The sequence below is a fragment of the Macrotis lagotis genome, chromosome 2, assembly GCF_037893015.1.
Source record: "Macrotis lagotis isolate mMagLag1 chromosome 2, bilby.v1.9.chrom.fasta, whole genome shotgun sequence".
NCBI classification, from domain to species: domain Eukaryota; kingdom Metazoa; phylum Chordata; class Mammalia; order Peramelemorphia; family Peramelidae; genus Macrotis; species Macrotis lagotis.
The window spans coordinates 36928372-36955096 of NC_133659.1; the positions used below are offsets into that span (position 1 = coordinate 36928372).

Here is a 26725-nt window from a genome sequence, read left to right on the forward strand (position 1 = left end):
GGGCATACAGCTAGGAAATTTCTATCTGGGTTTGAACTGGAAGTCGATTGACACTTTGTCCAGTGCTCTCTTCTTTCCTTCTTTATGGCCCACAGAGATTCTTAGATATGTTTAAGGTAATGGCAAGATGGGAACATCCATCAGGGAATGAAAAATCTGTGACTTGAGCTTGGCAGGGAGGTCAGGCTGGTAGAGAGATTTGGAAGGTATCTGAGTAGAGGTGAATAATGAAACTGGAAGTGGATGAAGTTTTTTGGGTGGGGGAGTGGAACTACAGTGACTGAATCTTGGAACATCAAAATTTAAGTATTTACTACAAGTAGAAGTAAGCAAGATATTCTTTCCCCCTCAAAGAATTTATATTCTAATGGAGGAAGGCAAACAGAGGGGAATTAGAAAAGGGATGGTGGTCCTTCTGGGTGTGGTGGGGTTTTGTTTTGTTGTTTTTTTTTTTGCTAGGTAGTTTTGCAATGGTTAAGTGGCTTGCCCAAGGCCACACAGCTAGGTAATTATTAAGTGTCTGAGGTCCAATTTGAACTCAGGTCCTCCTGACTCCAGGGCCGCTGCTCTATCCACTGCGCTACCTAGCTGCCCCCTTCTGGGTATGGTGAACTGGGAAGTTGAGGCTTGGTTCAGAGCTAGATTAGATAAGGCAGCCTCCTGGAGCCCATGGTCCCAGAGAGAAAATCTAAGTTTAAGATATGAGGAGACAGAAAAAGATCAGAGAGGTAGGTAGACAGATGCATAGAAGCATCCATAGGTTTCATTAGATGCATAGAAACCTTGGAAAGAAGATAGGTTGAATGCTGTACCATTGGACTTCAGTGACTTTCCCTAACTTTGAATAATCAACTATTTGTTTCCTGTTTTTATACTAAAATATTAAAGGGAAACTTCTTGAGAACAAGGAGACTGGATATCAAGGAGAAGCAAGATCTAAAAGGGAGAAGTGAATTTCTTAGGAAACTTAATTTTCTCATCTATAAAATGAGGAGTTTAAACAAAAATGTCTATAGGCACTATTTTCTCTTAATTTTGTGGAAGCAGAAATTGTAGGGGGAATTCTGGTCATGGGCAGCAGGACACTTTGATAGGCTGTCCAGTAGATTAAAGCATTTGTACAGTTCTACTGAGACAGGTGATAGGCATTTTAGGTTTTATTTTAGACTTTACTTTTGACTAGCTTTTAACCTTAGGCAATTTAACTCTCCTGGTCTGTTTTCTCCTTTGTGAAATGAACTTAGACCAACTGATCTGTGAAGACACTTTCAGCCCCGAATTCCATGATTATCTTCCAGTCACTTTTTCTTAACTCCGGTGTCTTTTTTTTTTAAAGTTGTCTGTTGTTTTTACATCACTTTGATTTTATCCTCTTTACCTTCTCTGACATCTCTTATAAGAAAGAAGCTTTAAAAAGACAGTGCATAAGAAAGCCATAATAAAATCAGCACATCAAAAAATCTCAGTCAAAACGTGGAAAGATGTATATCATGACTGTGTGTGTGTGTGTGTGTGTGTGTGTGTGTATAAAACCTATATCAGATTGCTTGTTGTCTTGGAGGGAGAAAAATTTGGAACTCAAAATCTTAAAAAGTTGAATGAAGAAAACTTTATTTACATGTAATTTGGAAAAAATACTATTGAACGGAGGACAAAAAGAAAAAAATCTTAGTAAGAATTTATTAGATACTTTCTATTTGCCACACAGTGTAAAAACTAGGAATCTACAGGGACAAAAAATAGTCCCTCCTCTCAAGGAACTCAGTTTATTGGGAGAGACAAAATAAAAACAGTTATGTACAAACAAGTTTTAGACAGGATAAATAGAAGATAATCAACACAGAAAAAGCATTGAAAGGGGAATCAGAAAAGGTGTCTTGGAGAATGTAGGGTTTAGCTGAAATTCAAGAAAGCCTGGAAATGGAGAAGAGAAGGGAGAGAATTGTAGGCATGGGTTCAGCCAGTGACAATTGAAGTGGGGAATGGAATTTTTAACAGTGGAATGACATAGTCCTGTACTTTAGGAATATCTCTTTGGAAACTGTGGAAATTACATTAGAGAAGGGAATGACTTTGAATTCTGGAGACCAGTTAAGTGTTCTTGATACTGTCCAGGCTAGAAGTGATGAAGGCTTAAGTGATATAGTTGGATGGATGGGAAGCCAAGGATGGATGCAAGAAGTAGAATATTTGATAGCGGATTGGACATTTGAAATGAGGGGAAGATTGAGGAACCAAGGGTGATATGATTTAGAGAATCTATTGGAAGACACAAATGGATTGAACAAATATAATGGATTATGATAACTGGCTCCAAATTTGTTTTCTTGATTCTAGTTTCTTGTGTGGTGGAGCCAGCTGTGTTTGAGGGATCTAGATTAGGTCACTTACTCTCTTACTGCCTCCTATGCTTAAGACTATAAACTACAGGCAGGATCCTTTCTACATTGGTAAAGGGAGTTCAAAAATCAGACTATCTCACAGTTTTGGAAATGAGGAATTGGAGAAGAAGGAAGGGACAAAAAGCAGAAAAAGTCCATTCCCTCTTCTATTTGACATCTCTACTTCAGGACCACACTTGTGCCCATCTTCTTCAGGTTAAACATCCTTAGTTCCTTTAAGCAATCTCATTTGGCATAGCATTATATATTACATATGTGTATGTATATTTTTATTTTCAGAAAAGAAGTTTCAGCAGAAGCATTGAATAATAAGTGGTGGAAATGACGATCGGGAAAGATGTTGGAGGGACTTTCATAGATATTGCCTGTCTCCAATCTGAATTTAGTGATCTGTGTGTGTGCTTTATACTGGAAAAGAGGCAGCATACTATAGTGGGGAGAGAGAAACTTGTATGGAGTGAGATGATTTGGATCTGAAACACAGCTCTTGTGACCTGTGTGACTCTGGACAAAAACATAGCTACTCTGTGCCTCAGTTTCCTCATCTCAGGGGCAGCTAGGTGGCGCAGTGAATAGAGCACTGTCCTGGGAGTCAGGAGCATCTGAGTTCAAATCCAGCCCCAGACACTTAATAATTACCTAGCTGTGTGGCTTTGGGCAAGCCACTTAATCCCATTGCCTTGCAAAAACTGGAAAAAAAAAGAAAAAAAAAGAATTTCCTCATCTCTTCCAACTCTATATTTGATTTTAGGAATAGTTAAATTCTATAGAATAAAAAACTGATTCTGTGATTTATTCCTTTTTAATAAGGTTATTAGTTGATGATCATAATGATCCGAAGTATTAGAAAATCCTTCTGAAAAAGCAAAATAAATTATATTGCTTTATGGATTGTTTTATGTGGTTGGTAATCTGTATGGCATATATTTTAAAGCTCTGAGATTTAAATGGTGAGTTACTTCTTCTACCAGTGCAAATTGCAGTCTTTACTTGTAATCTTCATTTATTATTGGGGCCAGATAAATTAACACATGGTTAACTCTTCTGACTCAGTTGTCTTCCACTGAAACTATAATTAAAGTCTTTCTTGGTTGCTATAGAAATTTCATATAGCTGGTGCTCTACTGACCTAGCATTCAGAAGGTTAGAGTCTTTGCCATTTCAGTGACCCATCAGAGCATGTCTTTGGTGATGAGTTTATGGAATAACTAATAATATTTTATTTACCTTGTTGGATAAGGGATTTAACAAATCTAGCTGGTATTGTGGGGAGCCAAATTATGTTACGTAGGAATTTTGTTAATTGAATTAAAATAAAACCTTACCAAGCCAGTATATTTGTACCTAAAGAGAGCATGTGAGAGGAAACTGCCTCTCAACTGAGTCTAAGTTTGCTTGCATCTGTGCTTCTTTTGTTGAGAGATTGTGTGGTGAAGTGCTGAAACTAGAAAGGTTGATAGCACTAGAACCTTGTGTAATCTTGTCATTAAATCTAGGTATTTTATGCACAAGTTTATTTCTGAGGAATACTTAGCATTCTGAGAAATACCTACTATATCTTCAATTAATTATTATTAAAATATATTTGTATTTTCTTTCTAAATTGCCAGCTTCTATGGCATATTCTCATTTTAGTAGAGAGAGGAGGTGCTTGGGTCTCTTAGTGTTCTGCCCTTGTTTGGTGTTGCTGTTTGAATGTGGTACAAATCAGATGAAGTTTATTTGATAGCTTAGCCTTCCCCCACCGTCCCCTTTGCTGCTTTAGGCCAACCCCAGAGGAATTGTACTTGCAGTGATAGTAACCTGTGAGAAGTTAATTTGATGAAGATTGCTAAGTTATTTGCATTTAGAATATAGAATGAGTTGCTTGCACAGGTGACAAGATTTGTCTGACTCTTGTTTTGTACAGTATTCTCTGGGCAGACAGCCAGGAAGTAGCTAGAGAAAATGTCTTGGATTACCTCCTTATATAGCTGCCTTTGGGAGCTTTTGTAGTAGCTTCTAGGCACCGCTCATGTCAACCATACTCTTTTTTAGGTATTTCTGTGCTATACAGTGTAGCATTTGATTCTGAATGAGGTTGTATGATTAGAAATAGTTTTGGGTACTGCATTTCAGAGGTAAGTAGGCCTAGTTTTAGTTAGTGAGATTTTGGCATTTGTTTAGCAAAAAGATAAAAACTACAGTTTTAAATATATGATAGATTCTCTAAAATTGAGAATTTGAAAAGCTTGTTCTAATTACTTAATGTGTGAAATGTTTGAATGTTGATATATAATTGTCTAGTGATTTAATAGGAATTTTTTTCAGATGATATTGGTGGTAATTAAAATATTTATTAATGAAGACTATGAAATAATTTTAATTTTAATTTAAATCTGTGAAAGAAATGGTTTTTGAACTCTCCTAAAAAGTTTGTATGTTTTGGTAAGCTTCTCTGAAGCCAGGAAATCAAAACTTGTACCATCCAACTCCTTTACTTAAATTCAATCTAATATTTATTTTGTTCTCTCACATCTCAGAAGAACTATCTCTATCCTCTTTTGAGGCTTTTATCTTAGCAGGAACAACTAAGGGAATAAAAGGCTTAATTATATTATGGACCATAATAAAAGTCACAAAAGACTTTTCCTAAAATTAATATTTTTTGTAAATAACATCCTTCAATAATTTCTTTAAAATACACTAAAAATTTCAAACTAAAATATGTCAAACATGTTAGTATTCAAATAATTGTAATTTTCATATTGAGCAAATAATGAAACCTTTTGTTTGACAACCTGATGACAACCTTTTTTTTGCTGTAGGTGGGTTCTATAAATATAAAGTGTGAGGAGGCTAAAGAAAAATAACAAGGTTGGCTAGATTGAAAACTGCAGTTCACCCTATTATTTGTCACAATAGGACTGTTATTTTACAATGTGTTTTCATGTTAAATTTATAGGCAACTCTTTGTTGTCCTGTTCTTTTATTATTTTATTAATTGTGGCTTAACTGATTAATATATGCAGGAAAGGTTAATATTCTTTCTTTTTCTGTTGTAGGTTTTGACAAAATAGATATTAGATTGGATTTGCATATGATTAGTTGTTGTATGAAAAATCTTTTGTTCTCCTGTATATATTTTTGTTTGGCTTGATTATGTTATTATAGTAGCATCTCTAAATTGTAGTCAAATAAGTCAAGCATTTATTAATCATCACCACATACTAGACAGTATGCTATATGCTGGGGAATATAAAGAAAGGCAAAAAATTCTGTCTTCCAAAAGCTTCCATTCTAAGGGAGTAAAAAAAATGCAAAAATCTATGCAGAGACAAGAGATGTGGGGATGAGAGAGAGTAGGAGTAGGATGGGAAAAAAGTAGAAGGTAAGGTAGTGTAAGAGGAACAACCAGGAGAATAGTTTCCCTGGATGGAGTAAGTTAATAGAAGTCTGGAAAGGTAGAAAGGGGCCAGGTTATAAAGAGAATTTTATGCATGGTACCCTGAAATTTTAGCTTAAAACTGCCCTGAGACTTTGGGATACCCTGTCTTTTCTTTTGAAGGAATAGGGCTCCATTGAAGTTTATTGTGAAGGTGTCATGGTTTAACCTTTAGGCACATCACTTTGCAGAATGGAAGTTGAACTGGAGCTGGGAGAGACTTGATGAAGGGAGAACTGCCCCAGGCCACTGCAGAGGTCCAGGTGTGAAGGTCTGAACCAGAGTGGTAGCAGTGTCAGAGGAGAGAATGGGGTTTAGGAGATGTGGTTTTTCCAGACAGAATGGAAGCCCCTTGAAAGCAGGGATTGTTTAATCTTGTTCTTTGTATTCTTTGCTCTTTTAGCAACATTAATCCTTATTGATTAAATCTGTGAAATCATGATAATCTAATGACTGCAATTGCCAGAGTACTATGTAGAGCTTGCTGCCCAAAGTCCACCACCCCTGGATCAAGAGTGAGAATGTGTTCTGGGATCTGTAAATTATAGGTTTTAGCATTGGATCTGCAGGTCTATACCCATTAAAAAGAAGGGTGTACAGGCCTAGGGAGCAGCCGTGATTCCTAGCCATGTGGATATTCAGAGCTGCAGCTGAACAGTAACCCCTACCATGGAGGCTGCCAAAACACAAAGGCAGTCTTGTTTCTTATATGAAGGAACATTCTAAATTGGTGACATGGCACCTGGCAGACCCACAGAGAGATGAAACTACTGAATGTTAGGCTTTGGGGTTGCAGGCTTTCCTTGGCCCTGGGAACCCTCCCTTGGGGCTGTGTTTTCTTGAGAATGTTATGACAATGTCCTCCTAGAAGGACGTGGGATCACTTGGAGGACCAGATATCTCCCAGAACCATGCATGTGTATCCTCTAAATTTTGATAACCATATCTTTATAAACTAAACATTTTATTTCCTTGTTCTTGTGTTTGGTCTGTTCTTTACTGGTTTTCAGTACCTGAAGTAGACAGCTGTCCTGTGTTCTCCTTAGACAATGGTCTTTTAGTTTGTTCTCATTTGTATTATTGCCGTAATTTTGAGTGGTCTTTTTCAGGTTCTGCTTTGTTTGATCTTAGTTTATACAGAATTTCTCCCGAGTTCTTGGCAAACCATTATCCCATTATATTCAAATACTGTAATTTTTTTGCACCATTCCTTGCTCTCTTTGGCTGTTCACTTTGTCATTTTAAGGGGTACTCCAAGAAATATTTTGGTAGGCATGAGACCATTTATTGACTTCTTTGAGGTCCGTATCAGTAATGGAATCACTGGATCAAGGGATATGAATTTGTATATATGGAAGTTTACTAACTTTTCTCTCTTCTACATTAATTTCTAGAATGGTTGGACAAATTTCATAGCTCTTGGAAAGATGTATTAAATGTCTTTCCATAGGGCCTTCTACCTGTATTCACAGCATCTTATACAGCTAGTTTGATGGATTTGAGATGAAGCCGAGTTGGTTTAATTTGTGTTTTTATTAGTTGAATTCCTTTTAATTATTAATTAAAATATTAATTACACTTTGACCATTTTTCTGAGAAGTGGATTAAGTCATACATTTGTGTAACATTTATCTTCAACTTCAGACTTCTATCAGAGATCCAGGAAGGATGAAGTGATTCCCCCCCCCCCCCAATCAGTAGCTTCTTATTGTAGCCTTTATTTCTTTAACATTTACATAATTGAAGTCTTTTGCTCAGACATTTCAGACTTAGTGTGACCCCATTTGTGGTTTTCTTGGCAAGGTTACTGGAGTGGTTTGCCATTTCCTTTTCTAGTTCATTTTACAGATGAAAAAACTGAGGCAAACAGGGTGAAGTGACTTTACTTAGTCAAGAAGTGTCTGAGGTCAGATTTGAACTCAGGTCTTCCTAACTTCAGACTTGGCACCCTCTCCACTGTGCCAACTTGCTGCCTTATGATCAACACTAACTTTTGATTATGAAATCTCTCCCAATCATAACTGTCTTAAATATTTCTTCCTCTACTTTTTAATATTTTTAGGATCTGCCCTTTCATTTTAAGACTCTTTATCTGCTTGAAATTTTCTTTGGTATTTGAAATAATATACTATTTTCTGCCAGACTGCTTTTTAGTTTGCTCAGAAGTTATCATCCAGTTAGAAATCCTTTATAGATTGCATTCCAGGCTTTATTGTACCTAGAGTCAATCCTTTTGGAGATTGGTTTATTTAGGTATTCCATTAATCTACTTAAACTTTTACTTAAACTTTTTTTAATTAAAGATTTATTTTGAGTTTTACAATTTTTCCCCTAATCTTACTCCCCCCCAGAAAGCAATTTGTCAGCCTTTACATTGTTTCCATGAGATATATATATATGGATGGATCCAAATTGAGTGTGATCAGAAAAAAATCATATCCTTAAGGAAGAAACATAAAGTATAAGAGATAGCAAGATCATACCAGTTTTTTTTTTCTAAATTTAATGTAATAGTCCTTGGTCTTTGTTCAAACTCCACAGTTGTTTCTCTGGATACAGATGGTATTCTGCATTGCAGACAGCCCCAAATTGTCCCTGATTGTTGCACTGATGGAATGAGCAAGTCCATCAAGGTTGATCATCACCCCTTTGTTGCTGTTAAGGGTGTACAGTGTTTTTCTGATTCTGCTCATCTCACTCAGCATCAGTTCATGCAAGTCCCTCCAGGCTTCCCTGAATTCCCATCCCTCCTGGTTTCTAACAGAACAATAGTGTTCCATGACATACATATACCACAGTTTGCTAAGCCATTCCCCAAATGAAGGACATCCACTTAATTTCCAGTTCTTCACCACCAACAGGGCTGCTAGGAATATTTTTGTACAAGTGATGTTTTTACCCCTTTTCATCATCTCTTCAGGTTATAGACCCAGTAGTGGCTTTCCTGGATCAGAGGGTATGCACATTTTTGATGCCCTTTGGGCATACTTAAACTTTTAAAAATTGACATGTCCAAACTTTTTAGTAGTCTGAAACATAATGAGAATAAGATTTTCTCTCAGAATTAAAAATGGCTTTGCAGAAAGATGGGTATACTAATATATTTGGTGGAGCTTTGAATTGGACAGCAATTTTGGAATGATTAAACTTAGAAAGAGGCTAAAATAGAATGTTCAAGAGATTTCTACTGCTTAGGCAAATAATCTTAAGGAGGTCAGTATTATCATTTGGTCTTTCTTATCACCACCATATTTATAGTGGCATGTTACTGGACTTAAATATTCATGAACAAATTATATTTGTAAGATGAATATTTCTATTCTATAAGAAATTATGAATATGATGAATATTGAGAATGTATACATTCAAGTTTGGTCTCAAAGTAGGAAGAAGAAAGGTTAGGGATTAAGGAGATGGAATACTGCCCAAAATGTCTGGCTTAGTTGATGGCTTGATTAATTTTACTAAATTTTTTTCCTTTTGATATAAGGGGTAGTTCTTAGTAATGGCAATGCATTATTTTGGGAAATATAAGTGTTATAAGAATAAGGACTAGGAAAGGCTTTTTTTCCCCTTCCCTTTAAAATAAATACTGAGGTGTATTTTAGCTGAGACTTAAAAATTGCCAGGGAAGCTCTCCAGGAGGAGGGAGAGAGTTATACATGAAAGATGACCAATGTGTCCTTGGGTCACAGGGTATTTGGAGCTGACAAAGGTGTAAGTAGACTGGAAAGGTGGGGGGGGTGGCATGGGGAAGGTCAGATAATAAAGAGTTTTTAAAGCCACACCAGAGTTTATATTTGATCTTGGAAGTTTATTGATTGAGGTGTGCTGTGCCTTAGAAGGTCAGTCTTCACTGCAGAATAGTGGACAGATTGGCTGCAGGGGGAGAGACCGGAGGCAGAGACTGGTTAGCTCATTAGCAAACTATTATGAACTTGTCCAGATGTGAAGTGCTGAGAGAGAGCCCACCTAAACCTGAGCAACTCACTTTGCTTCCTTAGACCTCAGTGTCCTCATCTTAGAATGAATATAATAACAATACCTACATAGATTTGTGAGAATCAGCTGAAATAATGTGTTGTGCAAATCTTAATATTCTTGTGGTTTACCCCCTCAATCATATTCAATTCTTCATGGCCCCATTTGGGGTTTTCTTGACAAAGATACTGGAGAGGGTTGTCATTTTCTTCTCCAGCTCATTTTACAGATGAGGAAACCTAGGCCAACAGAACAAGTGACTTGTCTAGGGTCACATAGTTAATAAGAGTTTGAATCTGAGGCCTAACTGTGCCACCTAGTTTACCTTATGGAAATGCTAGTTTTTATTATTAGCATTTTTTGCCTGTCAGATCCCAGTACTAAACACTAAGTTTTCAATCATTCCACTACAATGTCTTGTTTTTAATACTGTCTCTTTTCATCCTATATTTATGAAAATTGATTTTTTTTGAACCAACAAAGTGAAATTTTTCATTTATTTGTGTTCTGTCCAGTTTTCTGGTGTCCTTATTTACCATATATAATGTTGGAATTCCTTTCCAGTTTTGTGTCGTCTTAAAATTTATTAAGTTTATCAGCTGTACTTTTATCAGTGTTATTGTTAGAAAATGTTATTCAATACGTGGCCAAGCTCAGATTCTTGCAGTATTAGCTTGAGTTTTCTTCCAAGTTGATAATGAACCATTTTTCAGTCAGCTTCATTTGTGTGCATACATCTTTCCATTTCCTCCACAAGAATTTCCCCTGTACCCCTCCCCCCAAGACTGAGTAATAAGTCATATCTTTAGAATTCCCCTGATCTTAATAGGTTAGTAACAGTGTCTTCCCTTGTCCCCTCAAAAAAAAAAAGGAATTAACTTAGAAAGGATGTATCTGTGCTTAATAAATCCATATATTTGACTCTTGTGATCATTTCTTTCTTTTTTTCATGTTTACTAATGGTCTCCTTAACTGATCCAGTCTAGAATTTACGCAGAAATTGAAGTCAGACTCACTTGTCTAAATTTGCAGACTTTCTTTTTGTGAAAATCAGGATGTTTGCTCTTCTTTGAGTCCTTTGTCAGTCGTTCTAATCTCCACAGCCTTTGAAATATCAAGAACAGTGGCTTAATAACTACATCTACCAATTCATGCAGTGCTTGAGGATATAGTTGATCTGTGCCAGCTGACTTGAATTCAGTGAGGGCAGCTAGAGACTTTCTTACTATCTCCTCTTAATTATCTTGGGTATCAACTGCTGGTTATCCATTTTTCTTCTTTAATTTTTACTACAAACATAATTTTCCATGAAAGAGAAAACAAATTGTGCAGTTTTTTGTTAAGTTATTAAGGTTGTCTACATAAAAATCATAGTTGAACTCATGGAAACTAATGAGAGAGATCATTGAGAATGTAAGGTAATGTTAGTTTTCAAATTTAATATAATTAAATACCCTTGACTAAACTGATGCAGAACATAGTGGAATCTTTATCTTAAGTAACTCATTTTTTTAAGGTATGTGCATTAAAGATATAGAAGATTGGCTCAACCTCTGACTTGATAAATTTCTCTTTAGAATAAATCTCTTATAGTAGTTATTTTTTTAAATTAAAATTATATTCATGAAATTATTTTGATTATCCATAAATGAACATTTGTCACAAATGAAATGTTATAAAGTATATTTTTATTCCATTTACTCAACTTTTCCTATCTAATCACCTGTACCATTGTAATAGCTTCCTGGCAGGTCTTCCCAAAGCCTGACCCTTCTATCTGTTCCCCGCATCCAGTATAGTCATACAAGATTAAATTTTTTTTTTTTGTTCATAGATCTGATCACTTGAGTGCTTAAACTTTTTCTTAAAAAAAAATCTTTAGTGGCTTCCAATTAACTTCTTATCTCATTGCTTGGCATTTTGGGATTCCAGAACCTGGAACCATTCTCTACTTCCAGTTAGATGCATTATTATTTTATCCTATAAGAACTATATACTTCATTCAAACTGGACTACTTTCTACTAGACTGTCCCTAAAAGGGACTGTTTTTTCATTGTAATGCTAACTATCCTTTTCAGACCCTATTTAGGGTTTTTTGAGGTATATTTATCATGTAATATTGTGTTATGCAGAGCTTTCACCACAAATAATAAATGCTTATTGATTTGTATTATAGTTTTGGTAGTGGTCTTCACTGTCATTTCTCTGGTACAGTGCAAACTTTTTGAGGGCAAGCAAGGACTGTATCTTATCTAAAATTTTGTCTTCCAATGCTTAGTTCCAAATTCTGAGTACAAATAGAATATAAAGTATATTAAAATATACTTAATAAATGTTTATTGATTTCTTATTCTTTCCAAATTTTGTTATGTATTTTTATAGTTAAATCATTTGTCTCAAACAACAGTTTCATAGCCTCAATAATGTTCTTATAGACTAGTGATGCTCTGGTTAAGAAAGCCAGGTTTTTTGGGAGTGAAATAACTAAAGAAGATATTTTCCCATCCCCCCCCCCTTAGCTCACCCCCACTTTATAGTAGAAAGTTCCTTTTCTTTACAATTCTTTTGTGTAAATTCTCATGTGCACATTTTCTGTTCCCTACCCAGTCAATCTAACTTTGAAAACCAAGAGTTTTCTGTTGTTATCTCCTTGGTACTTCACCGGTTTTCTAGGTTTCAAGTTTCTTGACAATGTCCCTGTAATATTTTCTCTTTCATACTTAACAGTATTAGCCAGTCTATCTCAGGTCCTAAGAAATTTTTTTAGCACTTTTCTTAAGTTATAGGTTTTTATTGCTCTGTGGATCCCTTCTTCAATTTATAGAATTGGTAAGACTTTCTGCCTTTGTCATCTATTGCAATTTTGTTCCTGTCACTACTGCCATCATTATCTTGTTCATTGTTCTTTTTTTTCCCTGTCATTACTAACAATTGCCCTGCTGTTTTGCAGTTTTCACTGTCTACCCCTTTTGGACTTGTGCCAACTCCTAAACCTCATTGTAGCCTTCCTATATGTACAAAGGAAAGACTGCTGTGCTCAGGACTGTCCTCTTCTCTCTGGCTCACTTTAGGGTGATATCCATAAACCTTATTTTCTAAAGCAGTGGTGGCAGCAACAGAGGTCAACAAATAATGGTTAACATTGCAGTCCTAGAACATTGCCCATTCTGGTTTATTTTAGCCATCCCAAGATTTGGTCAAGTGCTTTGGAATTAGATCAGATTGAAGCACTTTACTATGTGTAGTGCCCTGGGATCTAGAGAGAGGGCAGAGATGATAGTCTGGTTTGCAAGGCAGTGTATGATGGTTCCATTGAGAGACTGGCACTGCACCTGAGTTTCTGAGTTCATATTACTTTTGCAGACATTATGTATCATGTATGTATCTCCTCTCCATCTCCTGTCTGTGCCACCCCCCCACCCCAGTCCTGAAATATGCTTCAACCTGACAGGATGTTGAATGGCACTTTAGGATGTCTTTTTGCTTTGTATACTCTCAGATGGCCCACCAACATTGATTGTAGACTAGGAAAGATAGATTGGAAACTAGAATAGAATAGAACTTTTCTGGTAATTTAGATTCTTAAGGCTAGATACAAATATACATTGAATTGGGATAAATTCATAATTTCTTTCACTTCATCTAATTTGCAAAAATAATTTTTGATAACTTTTGTTTTTAATTCGTCCATTTTTTAGTATTTATCTTCTTTCATAGAACTATTCCTTAAAACAAGGAATAAAAAGAAGAAATTAATTTAGCAAACAACTAATCAGCACATTGAAAAAGACTGACATTATATTCAATGTTCCACATTCAGAATTTCCCTTATCTCTTAGTCATTACAATTTTATTGCAATTTTTCATTGTGGTTGTCCTTTTCTTAATGGTTGTGGTTCTTTTCTGTCTCTCTCTTCTCCTTTCTCTCCTTATTTATATTGTTGTAATTCTGCTCTTTGTAAACCTCTCCACTGTGCTCCTTTTTTCAGACTCTTCCAAAAAATCTTGTAGAATTTTGTGGAGGGAATGGAGGGCTCAGAATGTGACCATGTATGGACAGCCTTGCTACTGCTGTGCTCTTCCATTCCCTTCACATGCATTGTTATTGCCCTACCAGTTTCTGCTTCCGAGTTTCCATTTTTACTAGAGTGGAAAAGTAAATTCAAGGAAGTCTAGAGACTTTAGACCAGGACCTGGCATATTCTGTCAAAGCTATTTAGCCCCCATGACTCCATGCTTCCAAAAGAATAAATTAAGATGGGGCAGCTAGAAGTGCATTGAGAGAGTGCCAGGACTGGAGTCGAGCTGAGTTCAGATTTGGCCTCAGACCTGTACCATTGTGTGACTCTGTGCAGTCATTAGCCTTGTTTGCCTTGGAGTCCTCATCTGTGAAATGATCTGGAGAAGGAAATGGGGGCTAACCACTGCAGTATCTTTGGGGAGAAAACCCCAAATGGGGTCATGGAAATGAATAAACAGTTAACAAAGATTGAGATAGCGGGCTAAAACTTTGGGAAAAGCAGTGGTAAAAATATTAGAATGATTTGCATTCCTTTCTCTCATGTATCTCCATTTTACCCATGAGGAACTCAGGCAAATGGGGATTAAGTGACTTGCCAGGATCACACAGCTGGGGAAGTGTCTGAGACTGGATTTAAACGCTTATCTTCTTGACTCCAACCCTAGGACTCTATCCTCTCTACCTTCCTGGCCTGGGTCTCCTGCATTCCTTGATAACCTTGTCAAAAAATGTAAATGAAATTAGTTTGCTATGAAGCCATGCTGATCTTTGTGATGACCCAGTTCCTTTTCTAGATGTTCACTAATTGTCTCTTAAACAATATATTTTAGAATTTTGTCAGGAATTTTAAGACAAACTTACTGTGTGTGTTTATCCCCTCTCTCCAACTTGGTGACTTGAACTCATCAAGAATACCTTTGCCTTAGTTATTTTGGAAATCAGGTCAGTGTTACTTAGTGTCAGAAAGACTTGAATTGGATATGGTCTCAAACATTTGTGTAACCTTGGGGACGTCGTTTAACCTCTGTCATCGTCAATTTTCTCTGTTTTCAGTGGGGATAATGTGTGTATGTATATATTATATCTATCTATCTATATCTATCTATCTATCTATCTATCTATCTATCTATATGCATATAGTATCTACCTCAGAGGGCTGTTGTGAGAGACAGATGAAATATTTGTCAAATGTTGAGCACAGTTCTTTGGGAGATTGCTATGCTTGGGTATGGGGACAACTCCCCAAAACTTACCTCTCCATGTAAATGACACATAGCTGTCTCAAGTCTCCCGGTCTCCTCCCCCCTTCCCTTCTTCCCCCTTTACTTCCCCCTGATTCTTTTTTAATTCTACCCCAGAGCCTTAGGTCATTATTCCCTTTAACCTGAGCAACTGCTGCCTGTCAACAGCATCCTGCTCAGTTGACTTTGGAAGAGTTTTACTGAAGCTCTGTTGATTAAATGCAAAAGTTTAGTGGGCTTTCAATGTACTTTGTTCTTCGTTTTCACGTTGAAAACTTCCCATTTTCTAAAGGAATAGTTCAATTCTTTAATGATCTGCAAGGGAATTGTGGGGGGGAAAGGCTTTCTACCAGGCCCTTTAATAATTAATTTTTTTAAAAATTTACTTAAGGCAATGGGGTTAAGTGACTTGCTCAAGGTCACATAGCCAGGCAGTTAAGTGTCTGAGGTCAAATTTGAACTCAGGTCTTCCTGACTCTAGGGCTGGGTGCTCTATCCACTGCACCACCTAGCCGCTCTCTACCAGGCCTTTCAGACTAGACTTGGTGCATCAGCGCTAGTGGTCTTAGAAGTGGCTGAAGTGAAAGCTGTGGCCTCACTCAGTGTCTTAACACTGCAAGATTCTTCTTCCTTTCTGTACTTCACTGGAAGTAAGATTCTGTAAGACAAACTGCTTCAGCTCTTCAGCACCTTCATCTCTTCCTTTGTTCTAGCTTTGAATCAATCTTTGACCATTCTTTCTGACTTCCTTCTCTTTGTTGCACACCTGCTTGACTGATGGTCTACTCCTTTTCAAATCTTATTTTTTTCCCCTCTAACTGGAGTTCTTTCAGCTCAAGTCCTTCAGCTCTTTGCCTTTGATTATTTCCCTCAAGTTCTCCCCAAATATTATCTTCCAAAATTGAATTTCTAATCTGTTGTACAGCTCCAGACCTCTCTAAATCACCTTCATAATTTTTTCTTTGTTCAATCTCTTTTTTTTCCCCTACAATTTCTCATAAAATTTGGAAAGGAAAGCTTAGCTGTTTGTTTTATTCCTTTTATCCATATTGTAACTTTCCAGATGCTTTTAATATCTTTTGATAATTGTTATATAAAGTAGTTTTGATATTGAAAATTGATCACATGGCTATCAGTTATGACAAATATAGAAGTGGACTTGCCAGAGATTTGAGATATTGTGGTCACCTCCAGTATTTTTTTAGTGTTTTGCTAATCTGCTTGAAGATGTTGTATCCACTTCTGGCAGTTCTTTCCTAGTTGTTTCCACACCTCCAATCCATCAGTGTAACATAGTAAAATGAAAGTGGTTAGAGCAAGAAAATTTTAGGGCTGAAACTGCAGGTGCTCGTTCAGTGTGAAAGGTAATGATTATTGTGTAACAGTTAGGATCTACTTTTCTACCCAGACTACCTGCATAAAGCCTGGCCAGTATACTTGGTGAAGGAGCAGAAAAAAAAATCTTATTTTCAGGCTCAAATCAACGTTAGGACCTACACATGCTTCTCTGGAAGGTCTGACTGGCTTTGCTGACTGACACTGTCTTCTGTTCTCCATCCTCCTTGTGCAACTTGAAAGAGAGCCAGTGGAACTCATTAAAGGAGGTGGGTTTACTGGATTGTGAATAGGCAATCTTTGTTGTGTTTCCAAGCAGGATCAATTTTGGACTGTAAGAAATAAAAAAAAAATCTTAAAAGGTGAGTTCTTTAAAGTTTGGGGGTAGGGGTGGGTAGGGAGGTGGGAAGAAATACTTGAATTGTCATAAAAATGGAAAAGCATTTAAGTGTCTACACTGGAAGGCTCCTGATTTTCTTTATAAGCAATATATTTAGTCATTAGTTTCAGAGTATTTTAAATTTTTTTGTTGGAGACAGGAATACATTATTTCTCACTTTGGCTGCTTTTATAAATGAAAAAAATTAAAAATTGTTTCTAAATAGATAATTTCAAAAAACCGTTTGAAATTCAGAATCCAAATCCTGGGACTACAACACAGGTTATAATAATTAGCATTGAAATGGTGTTTTAAGTTTTGCAAGGTACTGTATAATTATTTTTAGAAGTGTTTGACTTTGGAATTTTGCATTTTAAAATTACTTATTGTAACCTGTAATCTTTTACCTAATTCAATGCAACCTTTAATAGGTTTACGATTTAGATTTAGTAGATTTAGATTTAGCACCTTCAATATTACACAGTAGTAAAGAACTAAGAGTTAGGAGTTGGAGTGAATATATAATATTTTGTAGAGGACCTTAGAGAGATGGCCACCTTCAGACTTAACGTGAAGTTGCAGCCTGTAAGAAATACTGGGACGGGCATAATTTTAGAGCTGAGAATAAAATGGTTTCCAGAGAAGAGTGCTTTGGCAGCAACACGATAGCTTGATGTGGAAGGAGCTGCGCTCTCATACTGCCAGAAATGGTACAGGGTAGACTGTCCTGGGGATGTACAAGACCCAGGAGCCTTGCTTTATGTTAAGCTGTTATATAGATGAACCCTTCTGTTTTGTCTTTCAGTTACAAATACATTTTTAAAAGCATTTGTGGTTCCTAAAAACAACACTCAGGGAGTCTCCCTAAGTGTGATAATGTGTGTATTTTTCCAGAATGTTTACTTTTTGAAAAGTGAAACTATAAGCCATTTAAACTTTATAGATAATCCTACAGCTTTTCAGTTATGTAAAATATAAAGGTTTGAATATTAAGGGGTTTTTTTGGGGATTGATTTGTACAGTTTTAGATCTAAAAAGTCTCAGATCAAAATTTTGTGCAAGTTTCAAATAGAATAATAATATTCTTTATAAAAATGAGATATTATCTTAAGAGTTCTGTGAAGCTCTCAAGTTTCTTCTATTCCCTGATATATTTTGAAGTGCCTGAAGCAGTTGTTACTTCATGTTGGTTTTGAATTAAAAATATTCTTATATTTATTGTTTACTCATGTGTATTGTTTGGATATTAAACCTAGTTTGAGACCTTGAATCCTTCCAGTTGCTTAGGCTGTTTTGAATTGTGAACAGCTGTTTGTTTACCCTTCTACCAGGTATTTTTTTTTTCCTGAACTGCTTCTTCATTGTAATTTGAATTGATATTTTGTCTTTTTAAAAATTTTATTTATGCCTTTTGTTTTTGAACCAGTCATTTTCCAATATGTCCTTTCTCCCTGGAACCCTTCTTGTAACAAACAACAAAAAATAAAACCAGTCTCATAATGGGGGGGCGCGCGGGGGGGAGTGTGTTTATGTTTATTCACATCTCTGTGAACTGAGACTGGTTGGCTGCTTTTGTCATTTTTATTTATATTATTGTCGTTTATTTGTGTATATTGTGCTCTGACTTCAATATGTATCAGTTCATGAAAGTCCTATGTTTCTCTGAATTTCATTCATTGTTTCTTATGCATCGTGACTGATATTCATTCATAATCCATTACCGTGATGAGCACCCACTTTGTTTCTAGTTTTTTGCTACCACACTAAGTGCTTATATGAATATTTTGGTATGTATGGGGCCTTTCTTTTCTTTCTGTCTTCTTAGAGTAAGAAATGAGATGTCAAACCTTCTCAGAACTCTTCTGAGGAAAGGCCAGTTGTGCCAACAACCCTAAGTGGCCTTCATCCTCCCCTCCCGAGTCTACCTCCTCCCTCCCCCCCAAAAAAGGAAGACAGTTTTGAAGTTTCCAGGTAAGACCTCAAAGTAAATTCTGCCAAAATTTCTGTGAAATCTCTTTCCTGTGTTGAATTTGCATAGTACTTATTTTAATTATTTTAGTACAGAGTTAGATAAAGAACATTTCAATTTCTAAATTTGTCTATAAGGTCAGAGAATAGTCAAAAGACTCAGGAAATCTACGTCTAAAAAGGACTTTAGCACAGCCCTGATACTTTGTCAACCATAGCAGTTTATGGTACATCCAAGGTAAAAACTCGTTCATTGATTTATGGTTTAGTTTGTAATATATCCATATTTTTGGTATAGATAGAAAAAGATATAGGAATTCTCCCACTATTTCCATTTAATTTCTGAAAACTCTTCCAGTGTTATTGAGATCAGTGGTTGAGATCCCAGCCAAGTTGATGAAAAAAATGTTCTATAATTTAACTGAAAATTAGAATAAATATAATAAGCAGCAAAGCTGGAATGAGAATCTTGATCGTCTGATTCCAAGTCAAGTGAGGGTTCTGTCCTGTGGTTGTGCTAGGCACAGTAAAATGCCTGTGTAAAGTCAGAGGGGTATCAAAGATCAGGATCAGGATGGAGTCTGGAGAATAATCCAGTTTTCCTGGAATTCAGAGTATATTGAGTTGGGGGGGTATGAAGGGAAGAGAAGGACCGGAATGAGATTGTTGGTGGTGTTTGAGTGCCATGATCAATCAGATGTTTATGACAATGTTGTACTACCATGAAGGTTTTCGGGTAGGGGAACAATATGATCAGTGATAAGGTAGGAAAATTTGTTGAACAGCAATTAAAAAGTATTGATTACAGAGAAAATAGATTAAGAAGCTTTTTAAAAAACAGTTTCAACTAGGAGCAGTGAATTAGAGTGGTTATAGTGGAAAATAGTAGGTAGATGATAGTATTGTAGAGGAAAGATTTTTAGGGGATGAAGATTCAAAGATAAACTAATTTCAAAACCTGCATGACTGAGATGATGGTAGCTTTATTAGCTGAAATAGAGAAGAGCATATATTTGTTGTGGGTTTTTTTTGGCAAGACAATGGAGTTAAGTGACTTGCCCAAGGTTCCACAGTTTGTTAGTAAGTGTCTGAGGTCAGATTTAAACTCAGATCCTTCTCACTCCAGGCCCGGGGCTCTTATTCACTGCACTACCTAGCTGCCCCCTGAAGAGCACAGATTCTTAACAGACTGCCAAAAACCTTTATTTTAAAAACCTCTGAGTTTAGAGAGGCCATGTTGTTCAAAAAATTTAGTTTGATACATATCAAGTTTAAGTATTGATGTTAACATCTAGTTGGATAGGAATATGGAACTTGGTCTAGAGAAACGTTGGGGATAGAGATAAAGGTTTTGGGGTCATTTGCAGAGGATGTAATGGAAACCAAGGAGAGCTGATGAAATCTTTTAATTGGAAAGAAGGGAAGATGACCCAAGAATAAGAATAGAGATTTTGGGCAAGGAGAAAAACCCACCATAAAGGGACAAGACAAGGAGATGAGAGTGATTTCTGTGTAGTATAAAAGAATGAGGTCCCTGCTTCATAGCCAGATCTTTGTTACAGAAAGGAGTTAAGGAGGATGGAGACAGTGAAAAGATGGCTACCATAAAACCCCCTTTTTGACCTTGGAACATACAAATCTAGATAAAATTGACATTTATGAGTTCAAGTACCATATGTGGTATAATTATTAAAGATAGTAATAGATTCTTGATATTTTAGATGATTTTGGTCCTTCATGTACCTCTTTGACTTGTTCTTATATCTCAAATACACAAATTCTGGAAAATTCTTTTTGGTTCTTTGGAGGAATTCATGGCACCTCTTGGAATATACTTCAGTGTGTTGAAAATCTTAACCCTGAAAAACAGGTGGAATTTTAAAATGAGGACTGAATATGTATAGCCTCATGTTGGAAACCAACCACCATCTTTAAGCTGATACATTACAGAAAGGAATTAATGAAATAATAGCCCCTGAGAAATACATTAGTCCTTTATCTTCTAACCAAGGTTAGAAGATAAAGGACTATGTTGACTGTCATCTCTGATTGAATTGTAGAAAGTTTTTCTAGCTCAACTGTTTACTTTCATTTGTTTTTTTCCCTCCTTTAAGATTGGTTTAAAAATAGAAAAGGTTCATTCCATAGCTGAACCCTGACAGCTTCACTATTTTTGTTTTCTGCAATTTAGTATTGCTACTAAGTTCAGTCTGAATGGGCTTTACATTGTATAGATTTGAAATTAACTTTGTGATTATGGGCAAATTATTTAATCTCTTTAAGTCTCAGTTTCCTCATCTGTAAAATTAATTGTGCTAGATGATGAACTGCCCTCAAGAACTTTCTATTGGAGGAATGATAATACCAGTAGAACTTAAAGGGTTATTGTGGGACTTAAATGAGATTTTTATGATTCATTTTTGCATATATGTATCTATACATGTGTGTATATTTCAGTGTATATCTGTGTGCGTGTGTGTATGTATGTGTGTGTGTTTTGCCTTCCAAACCTCAATAACATCTACATTTTTTGAAAAAGTAATCTGGAAAGAAAAATTGTTCTTTTGAAATTCAAAAAAAGCAAAGAAGTCACCATTGATGTTTTATACTCTGTTAAAGAAATGCCATGGAGACACAGACCACCAGATATTTGGGAATAAGTTTTGGGAGAAAGATGTTATGGGAAATTCCTGGATAATTCTATTAAAAATTACATCCCAACTGAAAAAGCAAGCAAACTCTAAAACTTGACTTATTCAGGATTTTAAAATAAAAAAAAAGTAAAAAAAAAAGTTCCCCTGAATGCTGTGAGTTTACACAAAACAGCACTTAATTAAGCTATGCTTGAGAGTAATTCTTTTTTTACTTTACAACCTTATGCAATCCCTCATTTGATCCTGTGATGTCAGTGGGACAAGTATTTTAAAGATGAACAAAGTGAGACTCTAAGCAGTTAAGTGATTTTTCAAGATTACAAAGCTAGAGAATATTAGTGGTAAAAACCCACTTCACTACTTCATTCATCATTGACCTATTATAAGACTTTCTTATGGTTAAAAGCCTTCTAAGAATTCTAAATGTTAAGTGGCACATAGATAGATGCATGTAAGTGTGTGTGTGTGTGTGTGTGTGTGTGTGTATATATATATATATATATATATATATAATACTAAATTTTTGAATAGATTGTTGGATTCCACATGAATTTTAATTGCTTTTTTTGAGAGGGGAGCATGTTTGTTGTCCAAGTAGGTGTCAACTTTTTTTTTATTTGCTTGTCAGCAAAACTTACAATAAACTGATATTAGTGGTTATATGTATAATAGTAATTATAGAACTTTTAAGTTTTTTAATACTCTTAACATAATTTTGATGTCACTCTGAAAGTAATTATTGTAAGTATTTACAGATGAGGAAACTGAGATTCAGAGAAGTTAAATAGCTTCTCAGTAGTCTCAGAGCTTGTAGATATCAGCAGTGGAATTCCAGCCCAGGTCTTCATTACTCCTAAGTCCAATATTGTATCCACTAGAATTGAACTGTCCACAGTTATAAAGAAAACTATGTTTGGATCCTAGTTAAGGTTAACATCTCTAATTATACATAAAAATTTAATTTATAATATAAGCATTCCATCTTAGGGTACTTTAAAGGGAATTTTAATAAAGAGTGCCAAGAATGTCCTACGAGAGGCTCATAAAATGGTCTTTTTTGACAGACTGTAGGATTTTGTGAGTGTTTCCTAAGGTTTGGTTTCTTAGCACACTTCTATCCTTCAGCTATTTCTCTACTTATTTTTCTTTTATTACCATTTCATCTTATTACTTAGCTTATTTAGGTTACTTTGAGAAGATGGGGGCGGGGTTTAGTAGGTCCTAGTAGTCTCAGAGAAATTGAGTGATTTGTGTTAAATGCAGTGGTTTAATTCTACTCAGTCCATCCTATAAAATTCCTTTCTTTCTGAGAAGGAAGAGCATGTTAAGTTTGAAGGATTTAGGAATCCAAGAGTACAACAGCAGAATTGCTCCAAGGACATAATGCTTTTTGGTGGAGAATGGTTATTGTGTATGACTGAAAAGGATGCTTGTGTTATCAGTTCTTTGCCCAGGATGCCCATGGATCTATCATCTGTAGCCCCCTCCTCCCCATACTGTCCCCCTGTTGTTCAACAGGCCCTTCCAGCTTTCAGAGGGTGCTGCACCTGGCTCAGTCTCACCTTGGGCTGCAGTCAGGGAGTTGGTGTTTAGAGGTTGGGCAGTCTAGGAGTTTGGAAACTGGTGGAAAGGAAGGACCATCCAAGCAGAATGAGATGGTGGCTGAAGATGCATTTTTTAGAAGAGTATGGGGGTCTATAAAAATAAAGCCAATGAACTTAACTTTGATTTTTGATAGCTTGTGAATAGTTATTATAAATTCATTAAGAAATTATTGTGCTGGATTAACTTTTTTTGATGCAATTACTAACGGGATCATGTTTAAAAAGCAAAAAGGAATATTTCAACAAAGATTAAAAATTTGTCATGATGGTTTGTTTTTGGACAAGCTGAAGAAATGTCATTTGAGCAGTTAAGTTTCATTATGTTAAAGTGCTGAACTTGGAGTTAGAAGGACCTGAATTTAAATTCTGCCTGTTTTGTTAAGTTTGTTAGCTCTGTGACTTTAGGTAAGTTTGCCTCAGTTTCCTCTTCTAAATAATAGAGAGAGTAACAGTCATTTCACAAGATTGTCTGAGGATAAAATGTAAAGTGTTTTGTAAACTTTAAAGAGTTATGCAAATATTATTACCATCATTATATGGATTAAAAATTGGCTGATTAACTAGACCCATAGTTCAATGTCATGTTGGGTATTTCCAACATTAAATACTTGGGCTTTTTTGTACTATTTAACCATTTTAATCAGTGATTTGAGAGAAGGCATCAGAAGTGTAAAGATGAAAGACATGATTGAGAGGGAGTGCTGTCCTGGAGAATAAAATAGGATCCTGAAATAAAACAGATCCTGAAGATCTGAGTCTAAAAAGATAAAATGTAGAATGAGATGAACATCCTATACTTTATTTCATTTTATTTTTTAGGTTTTTGCAAGGCAAATGGGGTTAAGTGGTTTGCCCAGGGCCACACAGCTAGGTAATTATTGTCTGAGGCTGGATTTGAACTCAGGCACTCCTGACTCCAGGGCCAATGCTTTATCCACTGTGCTACCTAGCCGGCCCAAACATCCTATGCTTTAAAATATCATCTTCACAAGTACAAGATGGCCGAGACCTGGCAGATAAAACTTTTTTTTGTGGAAAAGACCTAGAGGTTTAAGATTACCTGTTTATATGTTAACAAAGGTTGAATATAAAAGCTTGGTCCTGTGGGAATCATATCAGTAGCCCTAAATCGGAGTGTGATCTAAGGTCAGTGGAAAAAAGCAAAAGACAAAAAGATATTTTTTTTTTTTGAAGGGAAAAGGTAGTTGAGTTACATTGAAGTTAAAAGAGGAGTATTGCAGAAGCAGTAGAACTTTGGAGTGAATGGGGGGAACAAATGATAATGATAAAATTGAGAGAAAACAGTTGATCTTATTTTACTTCTTTTGTATCTGCTAAGGAAAGAACTGAAGATGCCTAATGAGTTGAAAAATAAAAGATGAGTGAAGAGATAGTAAGAGCACCAAGTTACTTTTGACTTTTGTCACCAGACTTAGATAAGCAGGATTCCTTGATCTATTGTAAAATAGGCAGATTTGAGCCTACTATTGCCAGTGATCTTTGAAAGAGAGTAATAGAAAAAATGGAATTTGTACTCTGTAGATCAGTGAACTTGACTTTTGACATCTGGCAAAATCCAAAAAGCCATTTTTATCAAAGGTCCATTGGTGACAGTCTAGGAGAGGAAAGGGTATTCACAAAGATTCAGCATGACTTTGTTAAGAATAGTTTATTCTAGAGTAGCTTCAATTCTTTTTTTTTTTTTTTTTGGGTTAGATTACTAAACTATTAAGTCAGGTGAATATTGAAGATATAGTTTCCCTAAATTTTTAGTACAACATATGACAATCATTCATATTAGGTGGATTCAAAACTTGTTGAATGGCTAAGCTCAGAGTAGTCACTGTTTCATATCAGCTTGAAAAGGTCTTTAGGGAAGATGTCCTAGATCTTTGTGCTTGGCTGTTTGTCTAACATTTTTATCAATGACTTGGATAAAGAAATGCTTATCTTATCCATAGGTTGCCACAGAACTGGGAGGAATAGGTAATTCCCTTGATAACAGACCAATTGACTGAAACATAATAAAGATTAATGTAAAGTCTTCTAGATGGACCTCTTGAGTTGAAACCTGGTCTCAGATGACTAACTGTGTGATCCTGGGCAAGTCATTTCACCCTTAGTTTCCTCATCTGAGCTGGAGAAGGAGATGGCAAATCATTGTAGGCATCTTTGCCAAGAAAACCCCCAATGGGAGCAACAAATAGAAGAACTTGAAAAAGAGTGAAATGTATCTTATTCTTTATTTAGACTGATAAAACAAGATATACAATCTGTAGAGTTATCTAGCTTAACCTGACCCCCATCCTATCTTTATTCCCTTCCCCTATCCTGGGGCCATCTGCAATCTCATGACAATAGCCTCCTTGGAGTAGATGGCTTTCCTGCCTGTTTCTTGACCCAGAAGTCTCTCTGCTTAGTTCTGTCTCTGACTTCTTTCAAATCTCAGATAAAGTACCACCTTCTGCAAGAAGTTTTTCTTCACTCTTAATCTGTGGATAGATTTATTCTGTGAATCTCTTCTCTGTACAGAGTTGTTTACATGCTGTACAACATAAGATTGTGAACTGTTAGTCTCAGTGCTTAGCTGTTAGCCTGGCTTAAATAAATGCTAGGTGATTGGTTGATTGATTAGATCTTGGAGGTATAGAATGCAGACTTGGATTGCTTTTGGAAAATTATGCAGTTTCTTTTAATTCCACAAAATAAAGGTCCATCTTTTTAGTAGTTGAGCATTTTAAAAATCAGTTTTCATAGACCTTTTTTGTTTTTGCATGACCTCATAAACTTAAGTACTTCCATCTTGCCCCCTCTCAAAAGGTAGCCTTTATAACAAAGAATTTTTTTAAAAAACAAAATAGAAAAAACTCAGGAAAATTAATACATTAAAAAATTCAGCAGTGTTTGAATATTTCTGTGCCTCTGTAAAACATCTCAACTCTCTTTTTTTGGGGGGCAAGCTTATTCTCTGTAATTTTGCAATATTCTCTATTTTGCAGTTGTAGTTCTTTCCATTTTACATTGTAGTTATTGTGTAATGCAGCTTGTTGGCATAGCGGATAGTCTGGGCCTGAAATTTCAATACCACTTGGTGGGTTTAGATCTGACCTCAGATACTCACAGCTCTGCACCCCCGGGCAAGGTGCTGAAGCCTGTTGGCCTCAGTGCCCTCAGTCTATAAAATGAGCTGGAGAAGGCAGTAGCAAAGCTTGCCCCATCTTTGACAAGAAAACCCCAGATGAGGTCATGAAGCCTCAAACATGACCGAAGAGCATTCTGAGCATGTTTTCTTGGCCCTGGCCGCTTCACCTCTTTGCATCACTTCATGTAGCTCTTTTCATACTTCTTTTCATATTTGGCATACACTCTTCATACTTAGAGCACACTCCCTGACCTGTTTCTAATTCTTTGCCACCATGAAAAGTGCTGCTGCAAGTGTTTTGCTATATATAGAGCCTTTTTTTTCATGGATGACCTCCTTAGTATGTTTAAATGGCTCATCTTTTAAAATTTAAAAAAAATAGGAGCAGCCTACACCCATGCACATTTCCATGTATAGAGAAGTACAGAGAAAGGAGATTAGATCTAAACTGCAAAGTTTCATTGGCTGCCTTTTACAAGTCCATTGTGACTATGGTTGGAAGCTGCCTCACTCATCTGTGTTTCCCTTCTGTGCATCCTACAGTCGGCTCATACCAGATCAGCTGAACAGGGC

At 36.1% G+C, this 26725-nt stretch overlaps 1 protein-coding gene across 4 annotated transcripts in view; it reads left to right on the plus strand.

Annotated features, from left to right (window-relative positions):
• ZNF644 (zinc finger protein 644) overlaps positions 1-26725 on the plus strand; it is a 105406-nt gene that overhangs the window by 10373 nt on the left and 68308 nt on the right. The window contains exons 1-2 of one of the 4 annotated variants that reach the window (XM_074221696.1): positions 16167-16674; positions 18610-18755. The exons of 2 other annotated variants lie outside the window; for them this stretch is intronic. The gene's annotated coding sequence lies outside the window, so the exon portion shown is untranslated. Of the gene's footprint in view, positions 1-16166; positions 16675-18328; positions 18756-26725 lie in introns of those variants that run through there. One more of the 4 variants, XM_074221699.1, reaches the window with a different exon arrangement.